General features: G+C 43.7%; 1 long non-coding RNA gene across 2 annotated transcripts; it reads left to right on the top strand.

Annotated features, from left to right (window-relative positions):
* Nucleotides 1-11,478: 11,478 nt before the first annotated feature.
* On the top strand, nt 11,479-13,529 carry LOC123154658 (uncharacterized). 2 transcript variants are annotated; one of them, XR_006476973.1, is made up of 3 exons: nt 11,479-11,547; nt 12,262-12,330; nt 13,211-13,529. It is a non-coding gene; the product is annotated as an uncharacterized lncRNA (long non-coding RNA). The 2 variants fall into 2 exon arrangements; XR_006476972.1 differs by having other exon boundaries at nt 11,539-11,992.
* The last annotated feature ends 4,153 nt before the right edge of the window (nt 13,530-17,682 follow it).

Raw genomic sequence — 17,682 nt, forward strand, 5'->3', positions numbered from 1 at the left:
ACAAGCAATGTAACTAATGAGTTAGTTGCGGGATGATGCATTACGGAACGAGTAAAGAGACTTGCCGGTAACGAGATTGAACTAGGTATTGAGATACCGACGATCAAATCCCGGGCAAGTAACATACCGATGACAAAGGGAACAACATATGTTGTTATGCGGTTCGACCGATAAAGATCTTCGCAGAATATGTAGGAGCCAATATGGGCATCCAGGTTCTGCTATTGGTTATTGACCAGAGAAGTGTCTCGGTCATGTCTACATAGTTCTCGAACCCGTAGGGTCCGCACGCTTAACGTTCGTTGACGATATAGTATTTATGAGTTATGTATGTTCGTAACCGAATGTTGTTTAGAGTTCCAGATAAGATCACAGACATGACGAGGAACTCCGGAATGGTCCGAAGGTAAAGTTTGATATATGAGATAATAGTGTTTGGTCACCGGAAGGGTTCCGGAATTCACCGGAAGGGGTTCCGGATGTTTCCCGAAATGTTTGGGTATGAGAACACTTTATTTGGGCCAAACGGGAAAGCCCACAAGGTTTTTGGAAAGCGCAAAGGGAAGTTTTGCGGAGTCCAGGGGCCAGACGCCAGGGTCCCTGGTGTCTGGGTCCAGACGCCGGGAACCCTGACGTCTGGCCCTGGAGTCCGAGAAGGACTCTTGCCTTTCGGGTGAAACCGACTTTGTGGAGACTTTTACTCCAAGTTTCGACCCCAAGGCTCAACATATAAATAGAAGGGTAGGGCTAGCACCCAAGACACATCAAGAAACACCAAGCCGTGTGCCGGCTACTCCGTCCCCTCTAGTTTATCCTCTGTAATAGTTTTCGTAGTGCTTAGGCGAAGCCCTGCGGAGATTGTTCTTCACCAACACCGTCACCACGCCGTCGTGCTGCCGAAACTCATCTACTACTTCGCCCCTCTTGCTGGATCGAGAAGGCGAGGACGTCATCGAGCTGAACGTGTGCTGAACGCGGAGGTGTCGTACGTTCGGTACTTGATCGGGGCGGATCGTGAAGGTGTACGACTACATCAACCGCGTTGATAAACGCTTCCGCTTTCGGTCTACGAGGGTACGTAGACATACTCTCCCCTCTCGTTTCTATGCATCACCATGATCTTGCATGTGCGTAGAATTTTTTTTGAAATTACTACGTTCCCCAACAAGGCATGCACAGGAACACTATGCACTAGATTTTATAGCAAAATCCCAACAACCTAAATCCTACATATGGACCACACTGACTTAGAAGATTATCAACAACGGATCACAACACTAGTTACTCCATCACAACAACCTAAATTCAGAACCAAGTAGGGCTACAAGCTCCATCGACTGGTCAAGATCCAAAACGACCTTACCTACTATTCCACACACACACACACACACACAGAGGGAGAGAGAGAGAGAGAGAGAGACTTGAACCGAGGAAGAGGTGTCTGAGGGTGTCATGGATTAAGGTGTGCCCACCTATACGACCTGTTAAGCTGAAGAATATGCGACTGCACCACGGACTACAACCACCTGTTAATTAGTTCACAACGACTGTTTGTGGGGAAGAGGCACGCATCACTAGAAGTCAACATACTTAGCATAGAGGAATGTGTAGAGATGAACAAAAAAAGTAACGTGATAGAGTATCTTTTCTACGGTGCATTCACATGACTATTCAGTTGGTGAGATACTTCTGTGGCAGTTAAGAGCCCTCACACCCTCATGTTTCGGTTGGTAAATAGCCCGCATTTGCAGTGTTGAGATGTTCAATACAATCAAGTTTTTTTAGGAGTATCAATTATGCAAGCATAAGATTCATAGAAATTGATGCATGTTCTTAACTTTTTGTGACCGTGAATACTTGGAATATGAGTTAGAGGGTAACTCAGACGATGTCCAAGGTGAATCTCTAGATGTGTTAGTCGATGATGTTGTCCCAACACTTTGGTATGGGTGCGCGCTTGCACTTGTTATCCCGGCAGTCAACTCTCCTTGAGATCCATTCGGTTCTTATATCTTCATACATTAAAATTCGGTGATCAGCCTAAACTAGTTGCTGGAGTAGCGGGCCAGACATGCATATGCAGACCTTGTTCTAATTCGCCAGGTCCATCTAGTACGCTCCAAGTTTTACATCTCCACTAGACCAAAGAGGCGCGCGTTGCTGCGCCCATTCATCTTAAGGAAAGTAATGATGGAATTTTTTTGAAATGCGGAGTTGTAGTAACATCTAATTGAATTTGTATGGTTTGCATTATTGTACATATGCATAGACATTGAGTTGAATGCACGGGAGTCACGATACCGTGAGGATGCACTGCGCTACATGAAGCACAGGTTGGACTGATCACACCACTCTTCATGAGATATAATGATTATTTGGAATAATATGGTTTTTCCCAAAGTAAAAAAGAGAAATCACTATTAATATCACATTCGTATCAAGTTTCACGAATTTAGATTGGCGTAGATAAAAAAGAGAAATCACTATTGATTGTGTTCTCTTTTATTGGCACACTTGTGAGATTTATTCATAGTGACCAATTGACCTAGATAAAAAAACAGCCAACAAAGAAAGCCTAGCATTTTGTACCATTTAGCTTAGGCGTGTAGTGGTACGAAGCACCCTTATCATTGTGGTAGGAATTAATAATAATTTAATATGGTAAAGATGAAGAAATAATTAGAAAAACAATTCTAAGTGATTTTTGTTTTAGTGCAAGGTTCTCTCTACATCCTCTTCCCACACTTCTGGAGGTGCCAGGAGCCGGATGCGGAGCTCCTTTACTATATACTACATACATACACAATACTATAGACCCACCCAATGCATCAGCCAAAATGTAACCTCACAAGGAGAAGATTTTATTTCCTATGCAAATCAAGTATGTTGGGAATTCAGAAATTCATTCACGCGTGTTCAAAATCAAGGATGAGCAGCAGCTGTTCCAAAGTGCAGGAGGCAAACAACTGCGCCCTTTGGAGAAAGTTGGTATCGTGTCGGTATTAAAATCTACCAGCTTGTACTCGTCAAGACATGCAAAAAAAGCCCAAGGCCTCCTACTACGTAAGTGAAGCAAGAAAGCAACGACCCAAAGCCTGAAAACTACCCAGTACATAAACAAGCCAGAGGCATCCGACCTAAAATCTAGTCTGAAACCAGACAAGCAGCCTAATTCCCGCCTAAATCGATGGATTCTGACCTAAGGCGATGGATTCTGAGATCTGAGAAGGCATTGCCATTTTCTACCTAAATCCGGGCCATTATGAGGCAGATCCCAGGCATGGCTGGCTCATATGCCTGGAACGTGACGAATGCCACGCTCAATGTCGGCTTGGTTGGGCCTTAGCATTTTTTTACATGTGCAGCAGGCGGCAAGCCGGATTCGATCCATTGCGAACTCGCCTCGTCATTTCAAAAATTTCTCGCAAAACAAAAAGGACTACATCAGAATTTCCTTTCAAACATTTCTCCCAAAACAAGGATTTCATCAAAACTAGTACTTCCACTAAAAAATTGCAAAGACCTCAACAAACCACGTACGTTTTGATGATCAAATCCCTAGGTATTACAAACAGCATGAATTTTTTTTTGAAGCAACAAATGTATTTTCTAGAACAATGATACTGGATGTAAAATGGTACAATGGCTAAAAAAAGGTCCCGACAATTTCTTCCTCTATCTGAGGAAGCGGGGGTACCATAAGAGTAAAAATAAATGAAATTTAATAACTTATCTACTTTCATTGTACAGTATTTGGATGCTTTTCTTTCTAACCGACTCTTCTCATATTTATACCAGGACAAATGGTTTGTCATTTACCCCATCAATCAATATCAATAACAGGAAGGATTTGGTAAGCAAATCAAGTATGTAGGGAATTCAGAAATTCATTTCCCTACTGTATTGGTGTTAAATCTAACATGGCCCACGCAGTTATTCCGAGAGAGACTTCCTAGCATAAGTCTGATATGTGGCATTCGTTAGGGATGAGACTTTCCTGCTCCCCCGCATGTGCCCATCCGTATGATTAGATAAGAAAGAAAAAAGGAAAAAAGACAACCGTAGGATGAAGTGGAAGCACAGATGAGAGCATGGGAAGGGAGCAGCCAAGCCGGATCCATTCGTTAGACCAGCCGTGAAACATCATGTGTGTTTTCATCTCATGGCCGAGATTGCTTCCAAATATTAGGGCATCTCCAACGCCAACCTGCAAACCTTCCGTAACCGTCCGGATCGAGCTATTCGGACCGCAGGAGCCATCTGACGCCAACCTGTATCGATCCGAGGAGCGGTCCAGACGCGATTTCCCTCGTAAACCGGAGACAAGCGGGGGGGGGGGGGGTGCGGGAATCCGGACACGCGAAAGTCGCTCTCCGCCCCCTGGCCCGCCCAAAAGGAAGGCCGAGCCCACGCTTTTGTAGTATCCCGCAGTGTATCCGCGTCAAAATCCCCCACTCTCTTCTTCCACTCCCCGCCGCTCTCCGCCCTATTCCCGCTCTTTGCTCCCACCCCTCTCCTTACCTCCGTCGCCGACGCATGGATCCGCGGAAGAACCTGTCAGAGATGGAGCTGGCGGAGGTGCCGGAGGATCTGAGCATCACGCTCACCCGAAAGATCAGCTCGGAGACGCAGCAAAACGCTGCGTCAAAGCGAAGGCCGTAAAGGAGGAGAACCTGAAGAACCGTCTGGCCGCCGGGGGGGGCTGGTGGTGGCGATGGGCATTGTGGGCGTGGCGGACAGGGCTGTCGGCGAGGTCATGCGGTCGCCGTCAGACGGGTGCGCCCACTGTACAGATGGCGTCATGGCTAGAGCCTTACAAGCCTCTATACTACTACATCACCAAGTAGCTTGCAAACCCCGCCGGTACGGATCCTTACATCGTCGATGTTAATGTGGTGCCGCTCTTCTCTGAGTATTCATCAGCATTGATCGTTCGGGCGGGGACGGCGGGCAGAGAGCAGATGGGTGCCTGCGCGCTATTTGCTGCAATGCCGAGAGTGGGGGAGCTAGCGTACAACGTGGAAAGGGAGATGCTTGATATCATCAACGACGGAGGCGAGGGAGGAGGAGGGGGCTATGAGGACGGGCAGGTGGAAGACTTGGATCCCACCCAGTCCGACAAATACCAGCAGTAGCAGTCCTACACCCAGACCGGTGATGGCACACATCAACAACAACATTGGGCCGTCAGGGAGCAGAATTCAGAGGGGGGGGGGGCAGGACAACGACGACAGCGACGACAACAACGATGATCCGAATGATACAGCCGGCGACCCAAAGAAGAAGGTAGAGGAGAAAGCTTCAACATGCGAGAGGAAAATCTGCTGTGCGACACATGGTTGTTCGCCAGCCTTTATCTGGTCCATGGCACGGAGTAAAAGGGCACAACCTTTTGGAGAAACATTCACATATGGTTCCATGAGCACAAGAATTTCGCACCCTACTCCGACGGGTTGATCCGCAACCGTGAGTGGAAGTCCCTCGACCATCGATGGTAGACCATCCAACAGGCCGTCTCCAAGTACTGCGGGCACTTGAAGCATATCATCACACGATGGCCTAGCGATGCACAAATCACCGAGTAAGTAAGTTGATCACTAGTTGGATATGCTTCAGTTTTGTTGATTAGCCGGATATGCTTTAGTTTTATTGATCACTAGATGGATATGATTTAGTTTTGTTGATCACTAGCCGGATATGCTTTAGTTTTGTTGATCACTAGCCAGACATGTATTGTTTTGTTGCTCACTAGACGAATATTCATTGTTTCACTTTGTAGCCTACTCGTGCTTGTGTGGTGTACAAGAAGTTGGAGAAGAATCCTTCACTATCATGCATTGTTGGTTGAAGTTGAATGGGCAGCCAAAGTGGAACCTTTTCATTGCCAAGACCACCGCCCAAGCCAAATAGGAAGAAACTGATGACTCTACCAACCCGACCCAAGAACCGTCGAAGAAGGTTAGAAGAAATCTGCGGGGCAAGCAGTGGGAGGAGTAGAGGGCGAAGCGAGAAGGTGCGGCGGCAAAGCTAACGGGGAGGTTTGAGGAGATCTTGGCCAAGAAGGAAGAGACATGTGTGAGGCGCTTGGACATCAAGTTGGAGAGGAAGGCGGAGAGGTTCAAGCAGTTGATGGAGGCGACAGAGAAGAAGATCAAGCTCGAAGAGAGGAGGACCATGATCGAAGAGAGGAAGATCACGCTCGAGGAGAAGAAGGCCGCACTCGAGAAAAAGAGGGTGAAGATCGCCGCCAATGCGGAGGACGCCAAGATATTGACCTTGAATATCGACTCTTTGGATGCCGACGCTAGAATTATCGTGCAATCATCTGCTACCAGATGCTGGAGCGGCAGAAAGATGAGTTGGCGGCGACGGAAGATGAGGACGCGACGGAGGTGGAGGTGGACGCTAACACGGAGGCTGCCTACGCGGCGGTGGCGACACCTCCTTGATTGAGGATTAAGCATCTTGCTGGGTGATACATCTCCGTCGTATCTATAATTTTTGATTATTCCATGCCAATATTATACAACTTTCATATACTTTTGGCAACCTTTGGCAACTTTTTATACTATTTTTGGGACTAACATATTGATCCAGTGCCCAGTGCCAGTTCTTGTTTGTTGCATGTTTTTTGTTTCGCAGAAAATCCATATCAAACGGAGTCCAAATGGGATAAAAACTTACGAAGATTTTTTTGGAATATATGTGATTTTTGGGAAGAAGAATCAACGCGAGATGATGCCCGAGGGGGCCACGAGGCAGGGGCGTGCCCCGGGGGGCGCGCCCCTGACCCTCATGGCCACCCCGTAAGGTGGTTGGTGGCCTTCTTTCGCCGCAAGAAAGCCAATATCCAGATACAAAATCGTGTTAAAATTTCAGCCCAATCGGAGTTACGGATCTCCGGGAATATAAGAAACAGTGAAAGGCCAGAATTTGGAATGCAGAAACAGAGAGAGACAGAGAGACAGATCCAACCTCGGAGGGGCTCTCGCCCCAGCCGAGGACCAGAGGGGAAACCCTGCTCCCATCTAGGGAGAAGGTCAAGGAAGAAAAAGAAAAAGGGGGTCGTGATACGTCTCCAACGTATCTATAATTTTTGATTGTTCCATGCTATTATATTATCTGTTTTGGATGTTTAATGGGCTTATTTACATACTTATATATTATTTTTGGGACTAACCTACTAACCCAAGGCCTAGTGCAAATTGCTGTATTTTTGGCTATTTCGGTGTTTCACAGAAAAGGAATATCAAACGGAATCTAGACGGAATGAAACCTTCGGGAGAGTTTTTTTGGAACAAATGTGATCGAGGGGACTTGGAGTGGACGTCAAGAAAGAAACGAGGTGGACACGAGGCAGGGAGGCGCGCCTGCCCCCCCTGGGCATGCCCCCACCCTCGTGGGCCCCTCGCAGCTCCATCGACCTACTTCTTCCTTTTATATATATCCATATACCCCGAAAACATCCGGGAGCATCACGAAACCCTATTTCCACCGCCACAACCTTCTATACTCAAGAGATCCCATCTTGGGACCTTTTATGAAGCACGGCCGGAGGGGGAATCGATCACGGAGGGCTTCTACATCAACACCATAGCCTCTCCGATGATGTGTGAGTAGTTTACCACAGACCTTCGGGTCCATAGTTATTAGCTAGATGGATTTTTATCTCTCTTTGGATCTCAATACAAAGTTCTCCTTGATCTTCTTGGAGATCTACTCGATGTAATTCTTTTTGCGGTGTGTTTGTCGAGATCCGATGAATTGTGGGTTTATGATCAAGTTCATCTATGAACAATATTTGATTCTTCTCTGAAATCTTTTAGTGTGATTGGTTATCTTTGCAAGTCTCTTTGAATTATCAGTTTGGTTTAGCCTACTAGATTGATCTTTCTTGCAATGGGAGAAGTGCTTAGCTTTGGGTTCAATCTTGCGGTGTCCTTTCCCAGTGACAGCAGAGGCAGCAAGGCATGTATTATATTGTTGCCATCGAGGATAAAAAGATGGGGTTTATATCATATTGCTTGAGTTTATCCCTCTACATCATGTCATCTTGCCTAATGCGTTACTCTGTTCTTATGAACTTAATACTCTAGATGCGTGCTGGATAGCGGTCGATGTGTGGAGTAATAGTAGTAGATGCAGAATCGATTCGGTCTACTAGTCGCGGACGTGATGCCTATATGCATGATCATGCCTAGATATTCTCATAATTATGCATTTTTCTATCAATTGCTCGACAATAATTTGTTCATCCACCGTACTACTTATGCTATCTTCAGAGAAGCCTCTAGTGAAACCTATGGCCCTCGGGTCTATCTTTTATCATATAAGTTTCCAATCTATTTTATTTTGCAATCTTTACTTTCTTATATATATCATAAAAATACCTAAAATATTTATCTTATTATCTCTATCAGATCTCATTCTCGTAAGTGACCGTGAAGGGATTGACAACCCCTTTATCGCATTGGTTGCGAGGTTCTTATTTGTTTGTGTAGTTACGAGGGACTTGCATGTAGTCTCCTACTGGATTGATACCTTGGTTCTCAAAAGCTGAGGGAAATACTTACGCTACTTTGCTGCATCACCATTTCCTCTTCAAGGGAAAACCAATGCAGTGCTCAAGAGGTAGCAGGGCCCTCTCCCCCTCTCTTCCAGTGGCGCCGAAACACCGTCGGGGCCATCATCGCGAGAACGATCTACACCAACAACTTCACCGCCGTCATCACCAACTCTTTCCCCCTCTATGCAGCGGTGTAACCCCTCTTTTACCCACTGTAATCTCTACTTAAACATGGTGCTCAATGCTATATATTATTTCTCAATGATGTATGGCTATCCTATGATGTTTGAGTGGATTCATTTTGTCCTATGTGTTAATTAATGATCGTGATTGGTTTGAGTTGCATGTTTTTATCATTGGTGATGTCCTATGGTGCTCTTCGTGTCGCGCAAGCGTGAGAGATCCCCAATGTAGGGTTTGCAATATGTTCATGATTTGCTTATGGTGGGTGGCGTGAGTGACAGAAGTACAAATCCGAGTAAGTAGGTTGTTTGCGTATGGGAGTAAAGAGGACTTGATGCCTTATAATGCTATGGTTGAGTTTTACCATAATGATCTTTAATAATTGCGGATGCTTGCTAGAGTTCCAATCATAAGTGCATATGATCCAAGAAGAGAAAGTATGTTAGCTTATGTCTCTCTCTCAACTAAAATTGCAATAATGATTACCGGTCTAGTTATCAATTGTCTAGGGACAAATAACTTTCTCGTGACAAAAAGCTCTCTACTGAAACTAACTTAGTGGTGTCTTTATCTAAACAACCCCTAGCTTTTATTTACTTGCTCTTTATTATCTTGCAAGCCTATCCAACAACACCTACAAAGTACTTCTAGTTTCATACTTGTTCTAGATAAAGCGAATGTTAAGCATGCGTAGAGTTGTATCGGTGGTCGATAGAAATTGAGGGAATATTTGTTCTACCTTTAGCTCCTCTTTGGGTTCGACACTCCTATTGATCGAAAAAGGCTACAATTAATCCCCTATACTTGTGGGTTATCACTGGGATGGCCGGCCCGGTAGGGTAAAAATGCACGGACTGCCGGACTGATGTTCTTTTGGATTCGAACATGTGAAAACTAAGCATGTTTGCCTCCTTTTGGTTGTGATCGGGGATGCGATCCGGCACAGGTGTGATCCAGCGTGTTGTGTGGATCGGCGTAGATTTGAATTTGAATTTGTTGGCGGGCATATACAGGCTACGGTTGGATGGTATCCTCCGGCATCCATGTCGGCGGACTAGCCCCCCCCCCCCCCCTATTCGCGGGCGGATGCGGGAGGAAATTTGTAGGTTGACGCTGGAGATGCCCTTAGTCAATGTGTTTCCAAAGCCGACCGATTTTAGCTGCCCCAAACCCACCCGTCCCTCATCCCCATCTCAGCTGCTCCCGATCCATCTGCATCCCCGAGCTCCTCGTTGCCCAGATCTCCACCTTGAATCAGTGAGTGGTTGCGCGATCCACTGCACCAATATGTCGTCACATCCGTTGGCTGCATTTGGCCTTATCCATGACATGCATGAGTGAGCTCCCAACCCCGTCGCCGTCCTTGGCATCTCCACTAGGTTCGGGCCACCACGTTGGAGCGTCATCTCAGTTGAGGAACGAAGACAGCAAGCGAGGAAAATTGTAGGATTCGCCCGCTTCCCTCACATGCATCATGAGCTCACTAGACCTAGACCTAGGTGCCTAGTCCTCTAATCTTGATTCTTATGTTCATATCATGGTTCTATCTCACATGTAACTGGTCACTGAAGTTTTGTTAATTTTGTATGCACATCACAATAATATGCATCAAAGTCCTGGCAGTAATATTCATTGTCGTTACAATGTTATATAGTTTCCATGCTTCCATCCAAAACTAGTTCTGCTCCTGAAGTACCATGTTCATGCTTCTTTATTATGCATCATCTAAAATTGCAAATATATATGCTTCTGAACTCTATATAATTTGCTTCTATAGGTTATAAAAATTTGATCAATTTTTATTTTGGTGACACAAAACATCCATCCCCCTGTTGGCCACAATACTAGTTTGCTTCAAATTTCATTGTTCTGTGAATGCAATTGAGCTCTTGTATATATAGCTCATGTTCTATGTCATGTGTCGTATTGTCATCTTGCAAACGGAGCTTGTATGTATGGTTTTTTTATCCATTCTTCTCATGCAAGCAAACAATTATAGTCATGTCTTGATTGTAGTATATTCCATCCTACTTTATTATTGTTTCAAAATGCCAAATTATATGCTTCGGCAATATTTTTGTTCTTCCACACTAGTTCCCCAGACATACCTCTTGCATGCTTCCAATCAAACCTTCTATTGCTTCGGTTGGAGCGATGATTTGCTTCAAGCAATTCAGGAGTGATTTGGACAGCGCTGGAAGCACAACCTCGTCGGAAGCAAAATTTACTCATGTTTGAACCACCACCGCATGGATGAGTGACTTCTTCAAGCCAATGGAAGCAGACCGATGTGTTGCTTGTGCGCCAAAATAATCTGCACCCCATGAGCTATGCCAAATGCAGCGACTTGAGGGCTGCGTCTGTGCGTTGTCACATCCCATACAACAAGTGGGAAGCTAATAGGAGCAATTACCAGTTTGTTTGAGCATGCATTCAATGTAAATTGTATGTCCATGGAAGTATGGAAGCATAATTTTCTGTCCATGTATGCAAACTGAGCACATCTAACATTAAGAAGTTGCTCCCCACTTCTACCTATTCTCTCAACATGCACACTGTCCACATCAGCTTCATGCCACGTCAGCATTCACCTTGCCACACCAGCAGTAGAAAAAAAGATCAAATTAGCATTTGGCATTAATTCAAGCATGCATGCAAAACCAGCGGTGGAAAAGGACAATGCATGCAGTAGTTGTTGCGTGAGATTCCCTTCTGCCTACTCGGGACACGGGAGATTGATCCATTTAATTATGGTAGCACTGATTTCATTCTTTCAACGATCCCGTGATTCAACTCAGGTAATTAACTGCAGCGGGCCTCTTCCATCTTCCATAACCGATGAGAATCCCATCGGTCCTCTCTCCTCATTACTCTTCCAGCCTTCCATATGCATCCCCGCAGAATGAGTGATGCCGTCAGCCACCACCAGACGAGCAATGCAACCCAGCGCTCCTCACACCGCCGCCTCCAGACGACAAGGGTTGAACTTCCCCATCGATGGTTGTTTCAGGCGCGTAGCGCGTCGCCCTCCACGGATCCACGTGCTCCGGCCAGATCCTCCGCCGAGAGTTGTAGCACACGCATGGGACCTCGGCCATCGCAGCGACTCTGCCTCCTCGAGACCAAGCTCCATAGCCGCCCTACTACCCAGATGAGACTTCCCATGCCCCTTCAAACAGTGGAGCGGCGTCGCGTGCCTTTGATCCAAAATCATGTCATGATGGTCAGGTTCACGTCTTCCAGGTTCCTGTCTTCCCGTCTCCTACATGGGACAAATATCTATGAGCCTCCTATTCTTGCCCTTCTTTGTTCTTTCCCTCCCACTGAATTCCTATAATTTCTTCAGTGATAAATGTTGCTGCAATTGATTTAGATACGTTTGACTGATATTCTTGGGAATTTTTTTAACTTATGATTTACCTTTTATTTGCGGGGCAAGTACCGGACCATCTTGGGCTGCATTGGCTTGCCAGTTATAAAACCCCTAATCTGTTTAATGTTTCTTTGTACAGATGCTTTAATCTATATCAACATGGTCTTTGATGAAAATGGTGCCAGATTGTGATTGAAAATAAATATAGGTAATCTTTATGCTCCACTACCAACTGAATATGTATTTGATACATTGATGCCGTCATCGATAACAAATTCATTAGTTCATATAGCATGTCATTATTTGCAATTTTGTAGGGAAAAACTTTGTTTTTATACTTCTATGTGCAGATTGGTTTTGAATGTCTATCGACAAGTTGTACCATAAAAAACAGAGTGGAGCAACAATCTTACTAAAGTATATACTATTGCCACCAGCCATTGTATTCATAAGTTTGATGCATACATCCGAGAAGTGTGCGATTTCAAAAGCGTTTCGCTAGCGCTAAATATATTGATGCACTACCAAGTGTCTTATGTCCAATCTTATTCCTGCACGTATCTTCACAATAACATAACCAGGTCATATTCTGTTGAAATATGTATACTCAACATATTCTTCTTACGTTCATGTACCAAGTCGCATCTCCTTTGTATCAGCTACCCTATATATCTCCTTCAGTGTAACATTGTAGGTGAAGCTGCCGCAAACAATGATTAAAGCATGTTGTTGCAGACCTGCCAAATGTGTGTATTTACTATTTTTTGGTACGCACAATTTGAGGACAGTAATGGTCTTTTTATTGTTCCAGTTGTTTGTTGTATATATACATATATTCCTAAGATCTGGAGCAATATCTCACCATGCAACAGATTATGTGATATTAAAATTATTTGTATGTATGGAATTTGGTTATCACATTCAGTTTATTTAAACTGGACATCCTGTTTTGTTTTTTGATCTGTATCTATCTTTGTACAATATATCAAGTTCGCTTCATCTCATTTTATTGTCATACATTAGTAATAATAGTGTCCTGCTGATGCACATGAGTGATAACCTGACTAAAGGGGCATTGCCTTTTATAGGGACAACTCAACATATGAGCATTTAAACTATTGTCCTCAAGTGATATTTTAACTGCTATGGAATACTCAATTGCAGCAACATTTAATTGCCGACTGTGTAAGGACTTGCAATGGCACAAAAATGTACTAGAAGGCTTCTGATTTCCCAGCGTCCAGGTTCTGTCATGGTCAATCTAGCAGCTGTAGCCTTGGCTGCAAGTTTTAGTCCATCTGCTTCCACCCATGATGTCTGTGTAACTGTGTTGTAAGTTTGCTTGCATGGGGAAGGAGTTCTGGTCCAGAAAGTGCATTACAATCCATAAACCATACATCTAATTATTGTTGGAACTTTGTGATGGTACTTTGAAGAATGAATGCCTTACTACAATTGTTTCATTGGTTGACAAGCTTTCTGTAATTTGCGAGACTGAAACAATATGGATCTATCATTTTGAAATTGTGGTTTGCGCGAGCTGACAAGCACCCCACTTGGGCGGTAAATTCATTTCATTCCCATATCTTATTTGTCCTTTAGGAATACGCCTAATAAAATTTTGGAACTTGCTACACTAATTCTCCGCAGCAACGCGCGGGGTGTTATCTAGTTTGTATAATTATATTCCCAGAAACACAACGCTGATGTGTTAAAATCATGTATACTCATGATAATGTTTCTCTTCTACGGAAAGGTCTTATTATTGTACAGAAGCAATTATCTAGTCGACAGAAGCAGTGGGTCTTGGCAAATCGGGCGCTTGCCTATGACTAGTCTTGGCAGACAATCAGTAGCCTGATGCTGCCCGAAAGAATAAGAAGACACGGCTAGCTAGCCATGGCAGCCCCTAAGGTAAGGCGGCGGCGCCAGGGCTGCTCCACTTTTTAGCATCCGCTTCTCCATCCGACGCGGCCGTCTGCGCCCATGGTGGCGCTCAAGGGCCGCGCTGCTCGGCGCCGTGCATTTGGTAGTCACGTAGGTAGCCGTCCCTACACCCTACGGCTGAAGCTCCTCCATGGTAGCTAGCCGGGGCAACAGCAGGTCCTGTGCTAATATATCGAACACATGACCTGTGCCACGTGCCAGTTTTCCATCCTGACGAAAGGGGCCTCTAAATTTCAAAATCACAAGTGCCATACTGTATTCACGCATTAGACCCCATTTTCTACAGCATCGTACCAATGCGCATTTTCAGGATCCACATGCCAACGCACAGGATAACAGGCGCAGCTGAGCTCGGCCACCGAAACGCTCACAATGGACCAAACATTCCAAAATATAGTAATTCTTCTTTATTTGTTCATCTAGAAGGACTGGGGAAAATAGATGATGACGATATAGTCATGACTAGACAAATCAAGATTTCTCTATTATATATATCTAATATAGATTAAGATATAATACAATAAAGAACTAGTACAATACAAATAAAGCAGACAGCATAACCGGTAGGCTGTTCAATCATGGCTAGGCAAATAGGAGTGCGACGTTTTGTTCACATATTCGACCTGATTACCATAACTTCCATTTTGATACAATAACAAGCAGCTAGAACACCGTGGTAGAGTGGAGTGTGGGCACAAAAAGCGGCACTACCATTAAGCAGCTCATGATTCGGCAGGCATACACGATAAGACCCAACTTACTTAATAGGTACAACATCGTAAGATAGTTCTATTAGAGAATCTTGCACACTCGTTCCCCATCTTTCCCAAGGTGGAGTCGCTGATATTGCTCATCTCCTCCAAAGCCTACAATTACGATAGGTCAGATCCAGCAGCACTCTAGCACCCAATTATGTCCTAGGAATTCACAGCCTTTACCAAGAAATACGCAAAATTAAGATTTGGTATACATACAACATATGAAAAAACAGCGGCATAGCATTATACATTATCAATAACACAAACTATTTCCCAGTAAAAATGTCAACCAATGTAACTTGATGCAAACACAAATTTGATCACAATCTATTACCAAGAGACAAGACTCTCACCAGGATGGAGCAACGAAGAAAGAGTAGCTTGTCAACAGTAGCTTCGAATTTCTCAGATTTTTACAAATGTCGCCAATAATCTGCATGCATAAAACCTTAAAATATAAGCCTGCAGACACTTTACAGTTAATACTCCCTCTGTCTTTTCACTCTGCATATTAGACCTCATTAGGACAAGCCTTTGATCAACAAAATAGTAGCATAATTGTTGGTAAAAGGTGACACATAATTTGCAGGGTAAAAATTCAGAGTGAGTATAATAAATGTGTCATAAGTGTTGCTAAGAATGTAACAAACATTACACAAAGCAGCAACTAAACATTTTCTTACAATGTATAGGACGATTGCATGACAGGTCTGTTTTTTCAGTAGTACAAAGTTAATGCAAAGATAAATTTGATCACAGCCATATTAACAAGAACAGACAAGACTCTCGCTAAGACGGTCAAAGGGAGTAAAGTCTGTTTCCAGTCAAAACCTAAAAATGTCACCCAGTGTTACATCTTGATGCATAGACAAATTTGATTACAACCGTATTACCAAGAGACAAGTACGACTCACCAGGATGGTCAAAGGGAGTAAAAGAGTAGCTTGGTCAAATCAGAGCTGTTATGAGCTCTTTAACTTCGGGTTTGTCAGATTTTTTAAAATGTCCCTGATGCTCTGCATGCACAAGACCATAAAATAAGCATGCCAGCAAATTCAAATACACACACACACACACACACACACACACACACACACACACACACACACACACACAATAAATGTGATTTTAAGGACAATACTTCTCCTGGAGAGAGTCGTTGAAGTAGTTCCTGAATATGATCAACTTGGAAACAAGTAACTGGGCCAAAATGTTGAAAACCGATGCCAACTAGTTTCCCCAAGCTATCAAAAACAAGACCTCCATAACAAGAGTAGAACGTTGGAGAACAATCACAAATAAGTTCTCTCGGGTCTGGAAAACTAATAACATTAGCCATGCATTAGAGTCCATCAAATGATTCAATTAGAAAATATAAACACCACAAAATTAGTGAACTTACTTTACAGAGCCTTCTGTTATTGAATGCACACAGTTTTTGTCATCGATACATCTGATGACATAAAGGAAGACTCTTTCATTTCTAGAAACATTTGAACCAATCGGAATTTCAATACATGACTGCACTTCTGTTTTACAAGGAAGCAAAGCCAATAATGGTGCTTTAGAGGCAGTGCGTGGTAATTAGTGTGAAGTCCTGAAAACACACATCTTTTGTTCTATCAGTATTAAGAAAGCGAAGTCGAAAGGAATAGTTATCTCGGATGAGATTCCCTCCAAACAACATGACACACATGTTTGGTTCTAACATGATAATAATGCCCGGAATAAGTACAGGAAAATCACTATCAGGATCAAGAACAGTGAGCTCAACCACCGATCTACTGATTTGATCTCGAAGATTTTGATTAGGAACGACGAGAGGCTGATAAATGGGACCTATAGGACCTGCACGAACAACATATAGATTAATAACTGAACTAGTAGCCTACTGCAAATCTTGCAACACGTGTAAAAAGATATTACCAGCATCAACGTCCGGTTCATTTGCAGCTTCTGCTTGAACGTTCGGTTCATTTGCAGGCAACATCCGCCTTCTTTTGGGGACAAAGAGACGCCACAGAAGGCGATGTTTCATCATCGCAAAGATACGTAACTCTACTAACTACTAAATCATGATCGCGCGCGTTGCTGCGCCTGTTCGTTTATGAAGAAGTTAGAATATCGTGTAAATATTGGGAGAAAGATCATTTTCACTGTTTCATAGGCATATACAACAAGTAACAATTTGGAGAGTGGATAACATTTTTCTTACGACATAACGCATAAAATGGAAACTAAGAGTATGGAATTTTTTTGCTTTTTAGACATACAATAGTGAGCGACAACTTTCACAATGTTTGAGATTCCGTCTTTACACCTCATATCGGCTAATATGATTATGGCGTGGCTTGCATAAAGAGTGCAAGAGAGAACTGTGTACTTTTCAGGCCATCAAACTTTTCAGGGCTCAAAACCTCTCGGTGGTTTCTGAGATATCTGATGGTTCAATAACAAAATGGTCATCTAGACCTACATGCATAATAAATTGCACAAAGTAGCATGGTTAGTAGTGCAATGTGGGGGACTATTGCAAACCAGACCCATAGAGTGATTCAAAACTTGTGTTTCTCACTTTCCGAGAATATACATCGAGAGGTAATTATTCACATAATGGGAGACTTTTTTTGAAGAAAATAATGGGAGACGTTTTTTTAAAGAAAATAATGGGATACTTTCTACAGGTACATATATGAGATAGACATCCCAACCTCACCAACTGAGAGACAGAAAAACGGTAAATTGACTATGTCAATGCCACTACCAAAGAAGCATCCAGACGGGACTAACGAATCATCCACGGTTGATTTGCACATATTTCTTGGCATGCCTGACTTAACCCTAACAAAAGGCGA

The sequence above is a fragment of the Triticum aestivum genome, chromosome 7A (assembly GCF_018294505.1).
Source record: "Triticum aestivum cultivar Chinese Spring chromosome 7A, IWGSC CS RefSeq v2.1, whole genome shotgun sequence".
NCBI classification, from domain to species: domain Eukaryota; kingdom Viridiplantae; phylum Streptophyta; class Magnoliopsida; order Poales; family Poaceae; genus Triticum; species Triticum aestivum.